Here is a 16,611-nt window from a genome sequence, read left to right as displayed (position 1 = left end):
CAGTGAGACATGAATGCAGCTAAGACGGACAAGGAACTATGGCTATTTTCTTTTGGGACGGGGTCTCATTCTGTCGCTCAGGCTAGAGTGCAGTGGCACGATCACAGCTCATTGCAACCTCTAATTCCTGGGCTCAAGTGATCCTCCAGAGTAGCTAGGACCATAGGTGCACGCTGACAGGCCCGGATAATTTTTTGTTGCTGCTGCTGTTGTAGAGACGGGGGTGTCGCTATGTACACCAGGCTGGGCCCAAACTCCTGGGCTCAAGCACTCCTCCCTCCTCAGCCTCCCCAAGTGTTGGGATTACAGGCGTGAGCCACCAGGCCGGCTAGGATCTGTGGTTGTTTTAATGTAACGTGGCTTTCTGGTACAGTAGAGGAAGCAAGGAGCTGCAGACAGCTTCTTTGAGCCTCCTTTAATTCATCTGTAGAATAATGGAGTTGGACCAAGATCCCTTACTGTCCCAATATTCTTTTTTTTTCTTTCTTTTTTTTTTTTGAGACAGAGTTTCACTCTTGTTGCCCAGGCTGGAATGCAATGGCTCCAGCTCGGCTCACCACAACCTCTGCCTCCCGGGTTCAAGCGATTCTCCTGCCTCAGCCTCCCAAGTAGCTGGGATTACAGGCATGTGCCACCACACCTGGCTAATTTTGCATTTTTAGTAGAGATGGGGTTTCTCCATGTTGGTCAGGCTGGTCTGGAACGCCTGACCTCAGGTGATCCTCCCATCCCGGTCTCCCAAAGCTTTTTTTAAATTTTTTTTGAAACAGGGTCTTGCTCTGTCGCCCAGCTGGAATGCAGTGGCGCAATCTTGGTTCACTGCAACTTCCGTTTCCCGGGTTCAAGCAGTTCTCCTGCCTCAGCCTCCCAAGTAGCTGGTATTACAGGCGTGTACCAGCATGCCCAGCTAATTTTTGTATTTTTAGTAGAGATGGGGTTTCACCATGTTAGCCAGGCTGGTCTCGAACTTCTAACCTCAAATGATCTTCCCGCCTCAGCCTCCAAAAGTGCTGGAATTACAGGCGTAAGCCGCCATGCCTGGCCTGTCCCAATATTCTATGTTGACTACACTCAGTGTGAGGCAAAGTTACATCTTGTAAAATGGAAATGTTAGCTACCCTAACATAATTTAGTGATATCAATGACTTAGTGATTATCAAGATTTAATTATATCTATAAGTAAGGTAACCTTTAAAGGATATGGGGTTTTCTCGATATTAAAATGTAATAATAAAACAGGCTTTAATAGCATGAAATATCATATTGGAGTCTAAGAATTACAAATATTGATATAGCTAATGATAGACTGTATTTCTTTAGCACCTACCTAATCTTAAACTATCCGCTAATTTCACTGGTACTTTGGAAATATGAGGTGAGCAACTGACTAAGCCTCATATTTAAGACGGGCAAATTGACTCATCAGTTAGGTTGGTAAAGAACAATGCACATTCTAGGATATCCTAACAGTTAAAATTAACATGTGACCTAAATTTAACATAAAATCTAATTGCAAAGATTGTTGTTCATTTTTTTAAATTATGCTCTGAAAAGCAAGTAGTTTTAAATTTGCCTCTCTTGGGTAATTAAAACTGTACTCGGTGAATTTCAGGCTTCAGAAATGCTTAACTTATACTTGTATTTCTCGGTGACAGATGAATACAGCAATTATTTCATAAAATATTTCATAAAACTGCTGCAAAATTTCATGTGAAGTTGCTAGGTAAGGAAATAGATTTTGATCATTTCTAGTTACTTTATGTAATTATGTTTCCCAAGCTTTTTTCTTCAGAAAAATTTAATATCTGATTTATCTAAATGGAGCACATACAACGAGCACATACAGCAAGTATTGGAGCACATACAGCAAGTACTGTTCAAGGTGCTTACTAATTTTAGCAAAGAAAATATAATTCCTACTCATACGTCTCAATCAATATTGAAGGAGAAAAAAATACCTAATCAGGTAAAAAAGTGTAGGGCATGAAAATTAATAAAATGTAAAGAAGTTCAGGGAGACCTGGAGTCAAGTTCCAGTTTTGCCACTTACTGGGGTGACCTTGGGCAAGTTATAGAATTCTCTCAGCCTCCGTTTCTTCATAATTCTATGTATTATATGGGTTGTGTGATAGTTAAATGAGAGGGTCTAAAAAATGAAGTGCTTAGCATTCTGCCCAGCCCAACGTAAGTGCGTAGTAAATGTGAAGTATTGCTGTCATTTTTATTGCTCTGAGCTGGGCTCTGTGCTAGGTACCAGGTACTAGGGATACAAAGACTGGTAAGATACACTTCCTGCCTTCAAAGAGATCAAAGTTTACTGGGGAGACAGACATGTAGGGCAATCAACACAAAAATGTGCAATAAGTGCTCCATTAGAGACAAACAGTGGTTCACGGGGGTCTCAGCAAACAACCGAAACAGGGAAAGGATGGGGGTATAGCCCCTTGAAGTGACCCTGAACTGAATCTTGAAGGAAAAATCAGAATTCCTGAGAAAAGATAAAGGCGGAAGAGACTTCTAGGCAGACAGCAAGGTCAAAGAACTTCTGCCAAGATACGGGCTTGGAAAGCCTGGAGTATCTGAGGTCACTGTAGTTTGCAGTTATGACATTGGTGCCAGAGAGACCTGAGCTCACATCCTGAGCCCCACCATCAACAAGCTGCGTGAATCCAGCCTGAGCTTTGTTATCTGTGGAGTAAATGACAGAGAAGCTGCCTTACAGGGCTGAAAAAGAACTATATGACATAATGCCTGTAAAGTGTTTAACAAAGTGCTTGGTTCCAAGTCTGCATAACTACTTGCCATTATTATGACCATCACTGATATGAGATGCAGGAATTATTCATGAGTTCAGGGCCTAATGTCCCCTCTGTGCTTTGAACCTATTTCTATGGCAGTCCCTGTAACCCTGTATTGAGGCATTCATTTAGCCAGCACCCATCAGACAGTGGTCTTCTACCAGGAATGGGCTATGAACTCAAGCTCAATGTAGGAATTAAAGGCACCAAGAGAAGTGTATTAAGGATTACAGAGTCAGCCAGAAAGAGAAACACAGAAAGAGGGAGTGTGGGAGAGAGAAAGAAAATGCTAATTAGAATACCTGAATTCATTTAAAAACAAAACGAAAAGAAAAAGCTAAGCTGTGCTTCTGCTATCAGCCAGCAGAGGGATCCCAGTGCCTGAGAGTTCAGTTCTGGATGGAAGTTTCTCCAACTGACCTTGGTGGACGAACTACAGGAATGGGCCTGGGATGTGGGATAACTTCTCAAGTTGTCCTGTTGCTGTTAGCAACATATAATCTGGGGGTGCTGGGCTTGTTGGAGTTCTGGGGAATTAAAGTGTTCTATTCTTTAGCTATAGTCTTCTACTACCTCTTGTGAAGTAGACAGCAAACCAGATAAAATTACCAGTCTGATTTTATGGCTGGGAGAAATCAAGGTGAGTCACTGGGGTTATAAAGCTATAGAAGAAGGAATCCCCAGAGATGCCTCCAGTATCCCTGTCTGCATGCTGTCTAAAATCAAGGCTATTTCTCTTATCTTTGGGAACCCAAACCAATCAGACAATTCCTGCATCCAGAGTTAAATAATATATAACCACACAATTCCTGCTAATCTTCATATCCTTAAAATAGCGTATCCATCACATAGCAGGTTCTTATAAACTGACAACTCAGCTGAATTTCTAAAGACTAAAACTTTGGGGTTTAGTAGTTTAGCGATTGGAAGGAGCACAATTCAGACCTGGGAACTAACTGGCATCTGTCTGTTCTGAGGGAGAAAGGACAGAACATGATACTGCCTTATTATTGGTCTGCAGAAGACCATGACTGCAGAGCTCTGACAGTTCCTTCTAGTTCTCATATCACCAGCCTCCCTCATGACTTTGTTGACAAGTTATTTTCTGGAAATTATTTCTACTTCACTCTTACAGAAAATAAACTGGGAAGAGATTTATAGAACTAAGAAGCAGAGAGGTACAAGTCCAAAAGGATATTAACTTTAACTTCAAAAGAAAAGGTGCACAAGGGGAAAGAAATTGGCAGAATCATCATTTCCCTTACAAATGAGATCTTTAAAATGCAGCCACAGAGATCTCAGGGTCTTCTTAATAACTCCACCCCCTGGAGTGTGTAACCCAATACCCACAAAGGAACCCGAGAGTCCAGGGATACAACCACCACGGCCTCTTAACTCAGAATATGATTCCTTACCTCTCTCAGGAATGAGAGGGTTGCAAAGATCTGTCCTCTGAGGGTAAAAAGGGCTTAAATTTCCCAGCCAGGGCAGTGGCTCACGCCTGTAATGCCAGCACTGTGGGTGGACTGCTTGAGGTCAGGAGTTCGGGACCACCCTGACCAACATGTTGAAACACCATCTCTACTAAAAATACAAAAATTAGCTGGGCATGGTGGCTGGTGCCTGTAATCCTAGCTACTAGGGAGGCTGAGGCAGGAGAATCACTTGAACCCAGGAGAAGGAGGTTGTAGTGAGCCGAGATTGTGCCACTGCACTCCAGCCTGGGAGACAAAGCGAGACTTCGTCTCAAAAACAACAACAACAAAGGACTTAAATTTCCCTTTGGTAGTGCAAGGTCATGAAAATTCTAAGGTCAGGCGCGGCGGCTCACACCTGTAATCCCAGCACTTTGGGAGGCTGAGGTGGGCGGGTCACCTGAGGTCAGGAGTTCAAGACCAGCCTGGCCAATATAGTGAAACCCCATCTCTACTAAAAATACAAAAAATTAGCTGGGTGTGTTAGCAGGCTCCTGTAATCCCAGCTCAGAAGGCTGAGGCAGGAGAATCACTTGAACCCGAGAGGTGGAGGTTGCAGTGAGCCAAGATCACGCCATTGCACTCCAGCCTGGGCAACAAGAGCAAAACTGCCTAAAAAAAAAAAAAAAAAAAAAAAAAGGAAAGAAAGAAAAGAAAAATTCTAAACTTGTGGTCAGAAAGAGGGTTTGGGTTGTTTTCTCTTTTTCCCCCTCTCTGTCATTTCTTTAGCAACCACCTCTTCCCCTGCCATGAAATTCTCCCTTTGAGAGCAGCTAACACAGCTACAAAAATGGTACCATGAGTTATAATTCTTTTACCATCATTAATTTCAGAAACCACTGTCAAGTGGGGTCTGCCCCCCTCCCTCTTAGGCCTCACTTTCACCAAGCAGGTATGGGCAATGCTTCCATGATTCAAAGGACCAGCTGTAAAGTTTGAGCCCGTTTTGGAGGAAACCACATATTGTCATCATGATGTTGAATCCTCCCAGCCTTCCCAGGTGGCTGCACTGAGTAAGAGCCCCTCCCTCACTTCTGGCCTCTGTTCCCACGCCCTCCTACCTAACCCAATGTGACTATCAGCTGACCAAGATTCTACCTTAGAACGATCTCCTTTGCACAGGGTTCACTCCAACTCCTGGACAGCTGAAATTTAAATCTTCCTCAAGAATTTTTATTAACTGGATAATCTCAAGTCTTGTAATTTTTATCAACCAGAAATCTTTTTCAGAGCAAGGATTATCTATTCAACACTATTCCAGGCTACCAAGGCCCCAGAGGAAGAATACAATAAGATCCTTTACCTCAAGAAGCTTAGAAGAGTCAAACTTCATGAATCAACAGCCAACAACACCAGAAGACACACATACACAAGTGTAAAGTAGAGCGAAATACAAATAGATCTATAGAAGAGAACACACTCAGAGTATGCTGGGGCAGCGTTGGGGGGAAGTGGGCTTGTGTTAGCCCTAGAAGGCTGGATAGAGCTCAGACAAGTGAGAATTGGAGCATTCTAGCAAACAGGCAAAATAAGAGCATAGGAATGGTATGACTTCCTGGTAGGTCTGTGAGCAGAGGGGCTACTGGGGAGTAATGAGGAAGGGAGTGGGCTAGGTGCAGTGGAATTAGTGAAAGTTTAGGTTTGATGTTACAGAGGAAATGGGAGTCATTTCTCTCCCCTGAAACTATTACTCTGTTTCAGTGCTTATCTCCCCTGAACTCTGCAAGGATTCCCAATGCTAACCAATGCTTCCTCTCTTGGCTTAAGTGACAATGACACTACCCTCTCTGGCCCCACCTTGGCTTTCTTCTCCCACCATCCCTGTCAATTGTGGTATCTGCCCCCTTTTCACCATCCACAGTGCCTCTCAGACAGGTACTTCTCCCAGGCCCTTAGCTTCAGCTAGCACCTGTATCCGCTGATTTCCAAATTTGCCTCCAGCCAGATCTTTCCTGAGGTTTGAATTCAAATATCCAACTGCTCTAGATGTGTCCAAAAGAGTGTCCCCCATGGGCACTTCAAACTCATCTCCAGACATTTCCTTCAACCCAGACTTGACTCGTCCCCTACATCTAATCAGAATCGAGGTTTGCTGATTTTATCTCAACATTTCTGGAATCCATTTGCCCTTTCCATTTCTACTGCTCTCCCTTAATTTAGGCCTTCAAAATTAACTTAACGATGACAATAGCAGTCTCATAACTGACCTTTCTTCATCAATAATGGCTCTCCTAACTCACATCCCCAACCCTCACTTCATTCTCCAAATCACTTCAGGGCAACAGTTTAAAAATGGAAATCTGATTATCATTCCCTCCTCAAAATTCTTCAACGGCTCACCATTGTTTGTTTACAATATAAATTCTAAGCCCTAATCAAACAGATCCTTTCTCTGTTTTCCTTCCTATTCCAGCCTCCTCTCCCAGAGCCCATACCTCTAAAGCCACTTTGTTGGCCCAGATCTTAATACTCTTAATACTGGGAGTTCTTGACACTCTATCTCCCATGCATGCAAACTCAGTACCCTCTAGCCCAGCAACTCGGGCTCATTTTCAACCCTCTACCCAGAAGTCGGCTCCACCAGGAAGCTTTTCTTAACTCCCAGACTGGCTTAGGGCTCTCTCCGGCCTTCATTAGACTCTGGCCTTGCCTCTCCCAGTTTGCTTCATTCATGGAGCTGGGTTCATTTGTTTACTCCACTTACTTTCCCATTAGCCACCAGCTCCTTTAAAGGCAGGGACTGTTAGGTGCAGAAGTCCCCATGTTGAAAATAATACCTGGCATATAGAACACACCTTATAATTACTTACTGAATGAACAGTTCTTTAGGCCCAGGCTCATGGCACCAATTTCCTTCTCTTCTGCAAAGGTGAAGGAAAAAAGAAGTAATGGTTTGGGAGTCAGGAAGTCTGGCTATTAGTATTTGCTCTACTCAGGTGTGTGGCTATACCTAAGACAATCAATTACTCAGTGTCATTGTCCTCATAAAAAAGGGTGGGTGGGAGGAGGTGATTTCCTGTCTATCCACTTTTTAGGAAGAAAACAGAATGAATAATAACAAAATGGTCAGTAATGGAATAGTACTTTCAAGAGGCAAAACATGCACATAAAGTCCTAGTAATATTTCAAATAGCTCACTGAAGGATATAACTTAGTAAAAATAAATCTATCCACATGTACTTTCTACCTTATAATTGATTTTAATGCAATTTTTTAAAAATCAAAAAGGAATATTTTTTTTTTGTAACACTTCTGGGAATCATCATAATACTGCCTCCCTGGGTCAAGTCTGGGCTGAAAGACATGTTTGAAAATGTTGAGTTTGAAGTGCCCATGGAGGACATTCATTTGGACACATCTAGAGCAGTGGGATATTTGAATTCCCCTGTCTCCTTTAAGGATTTTTAATTAGAGTCAGATTATAATGGAATTGGAATTAAAAGTTCTATTTACTGAGTATATGTACCATGAATTCACTTAATGTTTATAAGTGTTAAAAAAATGTTGAATAATGCCTTGCATTATGTAGGGATCTAGTCTTTTTTTTTTTTTGAGACGAAGTCTCGCTGTGTTGCCCAGGCTGGAGTGCCATGGTGTGATCTTGGCTCACTGCAACCTCCGCCTCCCGGGTTCAAGCAATTCTCCTGTCTCAGCCTCCCAAGTAGCTGGGACTAAACTACAGGTGCATGCCACTATGCCCAGCTAATTTTTTGAATTTTTAGTAGAGACAGGGTTTTACCATATTAGTCAGGCTGGTCTCAAACTACTGACCTCAGGTGATCCACCCACCTCGGCCTCCCAAAGTGTTGGGATTACAGGCGTCAGTCACTGTGCCCAGCCGGGATCTAATCTTAAAGATTTATCTTAGAAGTGCCTTTCAAATTATTATTTTTTTTAAATGGAAAGAGAAAAATGGGGTAAAAATCCCAAGTTCATGGTTAAAATTTGACATTTTAGCCACAAATTGTGCATTTAGGTGTTCTTTTTAAAAGTAAATCACAGAACTAAGCTAAATACAGATGTTCCTTGACATATGATGGGTTATAGCCCAGTAAACTCATTGTTAAGTTGAAAACGTCTGAAGTTGAAAATGCATTTAATGCACCTAATCTACTGAACCTAACCACTCTTAGCCTTCCCTACCTTAAATGTGCTCAGAACACACACATTAGCCTACAGGTGGGGAAAGTCATCTGGCAACAGAGGACACTGTAGGGTATTGGTTGTTTTGAGATCACATGGCTGACTGGGAGCTGCAGGTTACTGCTGCTGCCCAGAATTGCTGGAGTATTTCACCACCTATCACTAGCCTTGGAAAAAATCAAAACCCCAAATGCAAAGTATGGTTTCTATTGAATGTGTATCACTTTCACACCATCCTAAGTTGGGGATCATCTGTATTCTTAAGGTTTGGTTTTGTTTTCGTAGTTCTGACTGGTGGAAACTACCTAAAATGCATTTCCTTTTCAGTAACTTTTAATTACTGAAACTTAAAAGTTTGTATAATAAAACAATGAAATGACACGTTTTTGGTGATAGGTGTTATCCCCTGAAAACACAGTGAAAATACGTCAAGTACCCATAAGAGACCATTTAACTTTCAGAGAGGAACTGTATCGATAAGCAGAGCAGCACCTGGGCACATCTCCTATCACCTGAGAAACAGGTGTAACCGTGTTTAACAGGTATGCCCACTGCACTCACTGCTCCTGGCCATCTCCTCCATCTGCTGGGTTCCCTCTCATTGGCCCCTGTCTGAATTTGAGTGCTTATTGTCTCTCACAGAAACCTCTGTAGGATACAGGAGGCCTTCCTGGTCCCTACCTGTGCGTCTCTTTAAGTGTCCCCAAAGCATCTCCCACTCTGCCACTTTGTGTTCCAGTTATTCTGCCATCCTCTCAGGACTTTGTGCTTCTGTGCATGCCTGGAATGCCCACACCACTGATGTCCCCTGGCCAACTCCTACTCATGCTTCATGTCCCATCTCAAATGGCCTCTGTGAAGCCTTCCCCTCAGGTGCTCCTTCACCTAACTGCCACTGCACTTATAGTCCTTCATTATAGGACTTTTCCTACTGTATGCCTACATGGTTTGCATTATATGTCTCTCTGACCACTAAACTGCGAGATCCTTTGAGGGTTGAGAATATTTTTATCATTAGCATTGTGCCTATCACATCGATATTCCAAGAAATCACTGAATGAATGAATGAATGAATGGAATGAAAGTGTCCAAATCGACCAGGTACAGTGGCTCACAGCTGTAATCCCAGCACTTTGGGAAGCTGAATGGGGAGGATAGCTTGAGCCTAGGAGTTCAAGACCAGCCTTGGCAACACAGCAAGACTCTATCTCTAAAACAAATTTAAAAATTAGCCAGGCATGGTGGTGCACATCTGTAGTCCCAATTACTCAGGATGCTGAGGTGGGAGGATCACTTGAGCCCAGGAGGTTGAGGCTACAGTGAGCCATGGTTATGCCACTGCACTCCAGCCTGGACAACAGAGCAAGACGCTGTCTCAAAAAAAAAAAAAAAAAAGGGAAAGAAAGTGTCAAAATTATAGTATTAAACACTTATATGATGTTTAGCACATACCAGACAGTGTTTTGGGTGCTTTGAAAATATTAACTTAATATTTAAATATTAAGAATAATTTAAACTTCCCAACAACTACTTGGCACCAGTACTATTATCATTCCCATTTCACAGATAAGGAAACAGAGTCACAGACAGTTTACATAACTTGTCCAAGGCTGCACAGTATGTGATAGATCCAGGAGGTAACTAAGTGGTTGACTCTAAAGTCTGCGTTCTTAACCACTATGCCTCAAAAAATGCGCTCTATGACTAAACCCTAATATTTTTTGATATACAACTTCAAATATGCTGCTGCAATACTGCTTTGCTTCATTAACAAAGATAACTTGCAGGTGGCCTTACAAAAAAAATCAGTACTGCAAAGTTTCTCAGTTCTTTGACACTGAGTTTACTTGTAAATCAGATTCCAGTACTCCCTAAGAGAATAAAATGTGACTTCCACAAAATCTGAGTGGAATCTATCAAACAATCCATAGTTCTATTAGCCCAGATAAATATGATCATAAATCTGATGGGCCTCTTTCATACTGAAGAGACACATGGTTTGTTGTGGCTAGCTTTACAGAACTGGTGTAGTGAGACATTCCAATCATAAACCTGAGGTTATTTATCAGCCTACTGGTGGAAAGCACGATGACAATGAGATCACTAACTCTGCTATGCATATAGCAAGCTACCTAAAAAGCCTTTCCCAAATTAACAAAGTGGGGAATTAAAGAAAAGCTCCATATTTGGGAAACTGGCATTGTTTGGTAGTGAAGACATTTTATCTGGATGCCAAAATAGAAGCACTCCAAAGCAATAGTCTTTCCTGACCTATTACAAGGATGCTATGTGAATCTACCACAAACTTGGAATAGCTGATTCCCTGGAAAGAACACTGGGCAAGAAATTAGAAGTCCCAATGTTTAATTCTAGCTCTATCACTATGTGACACTTTTTTTTTTTTTGAGATGGAGTCTCACTGCATCACCCAGGCTGGAATGCAGTGGCACGATCTCGCCTCATTGCAACCTCCGCCTCCTGGGTTTAAGCAATTCTCCCGCCTCAGCCTTCCGAGTAGTTGGGACTAAGGGTGCACACTGCCACACCCAGCTATTTTTTTTTGTATTTTAGTAGAGACGGGGTTTCACTGTGTTGCCCAGGCTGGTCTCGAACTCCCGAGCTCAGGCAATCTGCCCGCCTAGGCCTCCCAAAGTGCTCTAAGTGATTTTTAAGCAAATTATTCAACCTCTGTATGCCTTGGTGCCCTTGTCCATAAGATGGGGGCGTAATCTATATAAGCTCTAATACTGTAAAATTCCGTAATTCATCTGGGCTATGTTTTGCTTTGTACTGAATGTCAAGCAGCATGCTGAAATCACCAACAAACAGATCCTGTGACATCACTTCATGTCACTGTGTGTGGGACTCACACAGATGGTAGGAAAGTGACCTGCTGGTTGTTGGATAGAGGACAAATGAGCAGCAATTCCTATCAAAGGCAAAAGAAATGCTTCCAGAATTCACAGAAGCCCAGCTTCACACATCACTGCATAACTATAAATGGCTGCAAAGGAATAGCAACCAAAATGACAACTTGGTGTCCATTTATAAGGACTGGAACTGTGCTTTAAGCAGCCTTTGAGCCAGAGGTGGAGCTGGAAACAGTCTCACATGCCTCAGGATCTCCGTAGTCATTAAGTGAGAGAACTCTGGGCTCATACTCATCTTTATAGCTACATCTTCCAAGGAGCATATCACTATTTGTAAAGTCATATTTGAAAGAATGGCACTACCAGTGCAATCCTGTTATTAGCAGAGATCGATTCAGATTCACCAATGGTCAGTGCGTATTTCCCCCTTTATTTAACAAAACCTAACAAAACAGAATCTCGACATCCAAAAATGGAGTATTTGATTGAGTAAATTAAGATAAATCTATACAATAGAATACTATGCATTTATTAAAATAACTAGCATATTTACATTTATTGTTATACAAAGATACACATGATATGTGTGCTCCACTGGTTTTTCACTGTAGTCTCCACTGCACTTAGCAAAGTGACGGACTAGCACATTGTACATTCTCAAAAAAGATTTCTTGAATGAATAAGTGAGTCAAAGACATGTAAAGGAAAAAACAAATTTAAAGTATGTGTTCCGCCCAGCCCTATTTTTGTAATCATACAAACATGGTACAGATGAAGTATGGAAGTGCATATAATCAAAACAATACAGCTATTACCATGAAGGGATTGTGGGGAATTTTACTTTTCTTCTGGAAATACTATCATTATAGTACTTTTTAACAACAAACATTTACTACTTTTGTAATTGGAAAGCAAAAGTTAGTACTACTCTGCAAATAGGAATATTTGACATAAATATGCAAAAATTGGTGAAACCTAAGTTGGTAAAATATTAAGACCCTCCCCAAGAAACACTCCAGCATTATAAAGGAATAAAGGAATACATGCATACTTGCATTTTTCTGAGCTCAACTAGTTAGCATACCAAATTAATTATTAGGAGTAACCTAACTATACTTGCCATAGGGCAAGCTATTGGTCATGGGGGGTTTAAAGGGAAAAAAATATGTAACATCTACTGTTAATGCAGCAAAGATGTTATCTTAGATTGGAAAAGCAGGTATACACAATATTGTCAAAAGACTCCCCACAGCGCACAAACTGAAACGGCATTAATAAGTGGGTCACTTCCTGACCATGTGGGTTTGTGGTACGGCTGAACCGTGCCTATAAAAAAAAAAAGTAAGGTACACCTTTTTGCCACAGATGTGGCAGCAAGATGTGTCTTTCTGGGCTCAGTGACCTCTCCACTTATGAATATTTTCCTCTGTGGTGCCCTATAGTATTCCTAAGAGGAGAAAGAAAAGACAGCCTTTATTTGTTGCTGTGCCCTGGGAAAGATAAGCAGAGCATATTTCCTCTGAGTGCCTTTTTCTCTTTGTCTAACTAGAACACTCTAGCTAGAATTTCTGTCCTGTCACTTCCTATACTTTCCACATCTCAGCTAATCTCACTTGAGAAAGTACTGGTTTCAAAATGCATCATTACAGACACAGAATGCACCTGCCACATGGAATAAATAGTATCTGTGTTTAATCTGTCGAGTGGGAGAAGTCAGAGGAGCTGGGAACAATTTACTGGGAGAACACACTGAGCAGTCTCCGGGCAATCAACAGTTCAGGTGTGAGGATCATGTTCTTCTGAGGCTTCTTGTTTGAGTAAAGGTAAACTTTGCTGTCTGAAACTCTCACTAATTAAAGCCTAGGGACAGGTGTCCCCTGGACTTTCTACATGAGTGTAACTATCGGCTTCATCAGGTGTGGTTTGGCTTCAGTCAGGCAACCTCTCAACTAGATCTAGCTTCTCACTGGCAGGAAGCTTCATCACTGATCTGCAAACCAGCTGGGACCTGGGCCAGCCTGGGTGAACGTGAAGAGAGCTGCTCATTTCCACTGGCAGGAAATCAATCTTGGAAATGCCCTTTCCATAGCAGAAAATCAGATAACAAATCGAGCTAGGGTTTGGAGCACCATATAAAGAAAGCTGTGTTCCCTAACAATTAAATATTAACTCTTCTGCAGTGACAACAGTACACTCTCCCGGTGGTTCTAAGACCCAGCATTTTTATTTGCTATAAAGAGTCAAGCAAGTCACTTTATTCTCCATTTCTCCTTAGATATCCCCAAGGCCTTAGTTCAATTCCAAATCACCACAAAGCCTTCTCCAGGCCATCTTGATTCCTCCCCCGTCCCCAACACTTATCTATCTATTCCACATATTTTGGTAAGTAAACATCGGGCTTGCTCATTACTTCACTACTGTGTGTGCAGAGAGCCTTCTCTCTTCTGCTTATTGAATTGCAAGCCTCTGGAGACAGGAACACTGGCTTACCTATGCTTTATTTCTATAAGCAAACAGTCAGAGGAAAGATGCCCCCAGAATGTGTCAGTAGATCATTGTTCAAAAACAAAGTGAAATGACTATCCTTTGCCTGCTTCTAAAGGTAAAAACCAGTGAGATCTAAGATAACGAAAATGTGGGTTTTCAAAAGAAAACCCCATTTGAGTTGGATCTTATTTATTTGTGTGGTTCATCCACTTGCTAGGTAACCACACCAATATTTAAATTGCTGGCTGAATTTCTAACCATCAGCTTGTTTTTGGTCTATCATCTCCTACCATTTGTCACTTTTATGACCAAGAATGCCTAAGCAAAGATTTAGGAAAAGGAGAGGCCAGGCAGAGAAACATAATGTAAAATAACACTGGAACACTGTTAGAACTCGTTTTTATTCTTGTTGCATACAAAAAGGCAGAACAGACTGTCCTGATTGCCTGAACAAGCCACACACTTGACATCGCCAATGTTATTGTAGCCTGCTGTGCCTGGCAAAACCCACTTCTCTCTCAAATTCAGGCTCAGATATAACCCCTCCCTGTGAAGCTTAGCGACAGCCTGAAGTAGAACTCATGTCTTATTAAGCCCTCTGTCTTTGTCCATTCAGGGTGCTGTAAGGAAATATCATAGACTAGGTGACTTATAAACAACAGAAATCTATTTTTCACAGTTTCTAGAGGCTGCAAAAGTCCAAGATCAAGGCACCAGCAGATTCGGTGTCCAGTGAGGGCCCACTTCTGGTTCAAACATGACTGTCTTCTTGCTATGTTCTCACATGGCAGAAGAGGCAAGGGAGCTCTCCTGAGTTTCTTTTATAAAGGCAGTAATACCATTCATCTAGCCATTCATCTAGGTCAGTGGTCCCCAACCTTTTCAGCACCGGGGACCAATTTCATGGAAGACAGTTTTTCCATGTATGGGGGCTGGGGGTTGAGGAGTATGGTTTCACGATTATTCAAGCCCATTACATTTTTTGCTTTTTTTTTTTTTCCCAACACAGGGTCTTGCTCTGTTGCCCAGGCTGGAGTGCAGTGATGCCAACTCAGCTCACTGCAGCCTCTGCCTCCCAGGCTCAAGCCATTCTCGTGCCTCAGCCACCCAAGTAGCTGGGATTACAGGCATGTGCCACCACGCCTGGCTGATTTTTGTAGAGATGGGGTTTTGCCATGATGGCCAGGCTGGTCTCAAACTCCTGAGCTCAAGTGACCCGCCCACCTTGGCTTCCCAAAGTGCTGGAATTACAGGCATGAGCTACTGGATCCAGCCTATTTCTATTATTTTACATTTAATATATAAGGAAATAATTATACAACTCACTGTAATGTAGAATCAGTGGGAGCCCTCAGCTTATTTTACTGCAACTAGACAGTCCCATCTGGGGTGATGGCAGACAGTAACAGATCATCAGGCATTAGATTTTCATAATGAGAGTACAACCTAGATCCTTTGCATGTGCAGTTCACAATAGGGTTGGCACTCCTATGAAAATCTACTGCTGCTGCAGATCTGACAGGAGGAGGAACTCAGGCAGTAAAGCCAGCAAAGCGGAGTGGCTGTAAATACTGATGAAGCTTTGCTTACTCGCCCACTGATCACCTCCTGCTGTGCAGCTCAGTTCCTAACAGGCCACAGACGGGTACTGGGGGTTGGGGGGTCCCTGATCTAGGTGATCACCTCCTAACGGCCCCACCTCCTAATATCCTTACATTAGGGGTTAGGATTTCAACATAGTAATTTGGGGAAACACTTCAGTTTATAGCATCCTCTTAGCATTATGCTGTAACTGGCTATACATGTGTCTTCGTTTATATTAAATTGTGAAATTCGCTGGATTGCATAAGGAAGTTATTCAAAATATTTTTTCAAAGATTTTAGCTTGTGTTACTTGATTGTGAGAATAACTGAGGTACAGTGAATTTAAGTGACCTATTCAAAGCCCTAAACCAAATCAGCAATAATGTATGGGCAGACCCCAATAATTCTGACCCCTGTGTCCCAAGAGTCCAGCCAACTGACTGTGTCTCTGTGGAAGAACGTCTATCAGCTGTGAATGAAAAGGAAGTATTAGATGAGAAGATAGTGCTTGTCCATCTCTGAGCTGCTGATGGACTAGGAATCCTGGCTCACTGTAGTGACCCAGGAGCACTATCCAGAGCCTTTTCTCCCAAGACATCCCATTAGGGCTCTTTCCTAAGGGCACCCCTGAAGACCCTGCTCCACTTCCCAGTGTGGCCTTTTCTGTAATTAGAAGTAGTAATTCATAATCAGTAGCAGAGAAGTGAGCCGAGATCGTGCCACTGCGCTGCAGCCTGGGTGACAGAGTGAGACTCCGTCTCAAAAAAAAAAAAAAAAAAAAAAAAAAAAAAAAATCATTAGTTATTCCATAGAAGAGCTTCATTTGAAAAGTCAATCTACTCAGTTCAGATCAGTAATTGTAAACTATCACACAGCTACAGCTTTCATCTCCATGATATTACAATTACCTACCTACCTAACCTGTAGTATCTACAAAGGTTGTGATTATTTATCACTCAGAATTACTTCATTTAAAAAAATTTTCAACTTTTATTTTCTATTCAGGAGGTATATGTGCAGGTTTGTTACAAGAGTATATTGCATGATGCTGAGGTCTAGGGTACGACTGAGTCCATCATCCAGGTAGTGAGCATAGTACCCAACAGATAGTTTTTCAACCTTGCCCTGGTCCCTCCTTCTCCCTTCTTGTAGTCCCGTGTCTATTTTTCCCTTCTCTACGTCCATGTATACCCAATGTTTAGCTCTTACTTATAAGTAAAAACATGTGGTATTTCGTTTTCTTAATTCACTTAA

General features: G+C 42.0%; 2 protein-coding genes across 4 annotated transcripts in view; both read right to left on the bottom strand.

Moving 5' to 3' along the window:
• The window catches only part of PAQR8 (progestin and adipoQ receptor family member 8), a 52,903-nt gene that overhangs the window by 4,628 nt on the left and 31,664 nt on the right, over positions 1-16,611 (bottom strand). Inside the window, exon 2 of one of the 3 annotated variants that reach the window (XM_055264458.2) lies at positions 7,084-7,134. The exons of 1 other annotated variant lie outside the window; for it this stretch is intronic. The gene's annotated coding sequence lies outside the window, so the exon portion shown is untranslated. Of the gene's footprint in view, positions 1-7,068; positions 7,135-16,611 lie in introns of those variants that run through there. One more of the 3 variants, XM_063632144.1, reaches the window with a different exon arrangement.
• Positions 1-16,611, bottom strand: part of EFHC1 (EF-hand domain containing 1) — a 172,269-nt gene that overhangs the window by 124,072 nt on the left and 31,586 nt on the right. The gene's annotated exons all lie outside the window — the stretch shown is intronic.

This window comes from Symphalangus syndactylus, chromosome 23 (assembly GCF_028878055.3).
Source record: "Symphalangus syndactylus isolate Jambi chromosome 23, NHGRI_mSymSyn1-v2.1_pri, whole genome shotgun sequence".
NCBI classification, from domain to species: Eukaryota; Metazoa; Chordata; class Mammalia; order Primates; family Hylobatidae; genus Symphalangus; species Symphalangus syndactylus.
This window is presented reverse-complemented; position numbering and strand designations above follow the sequence as displayed.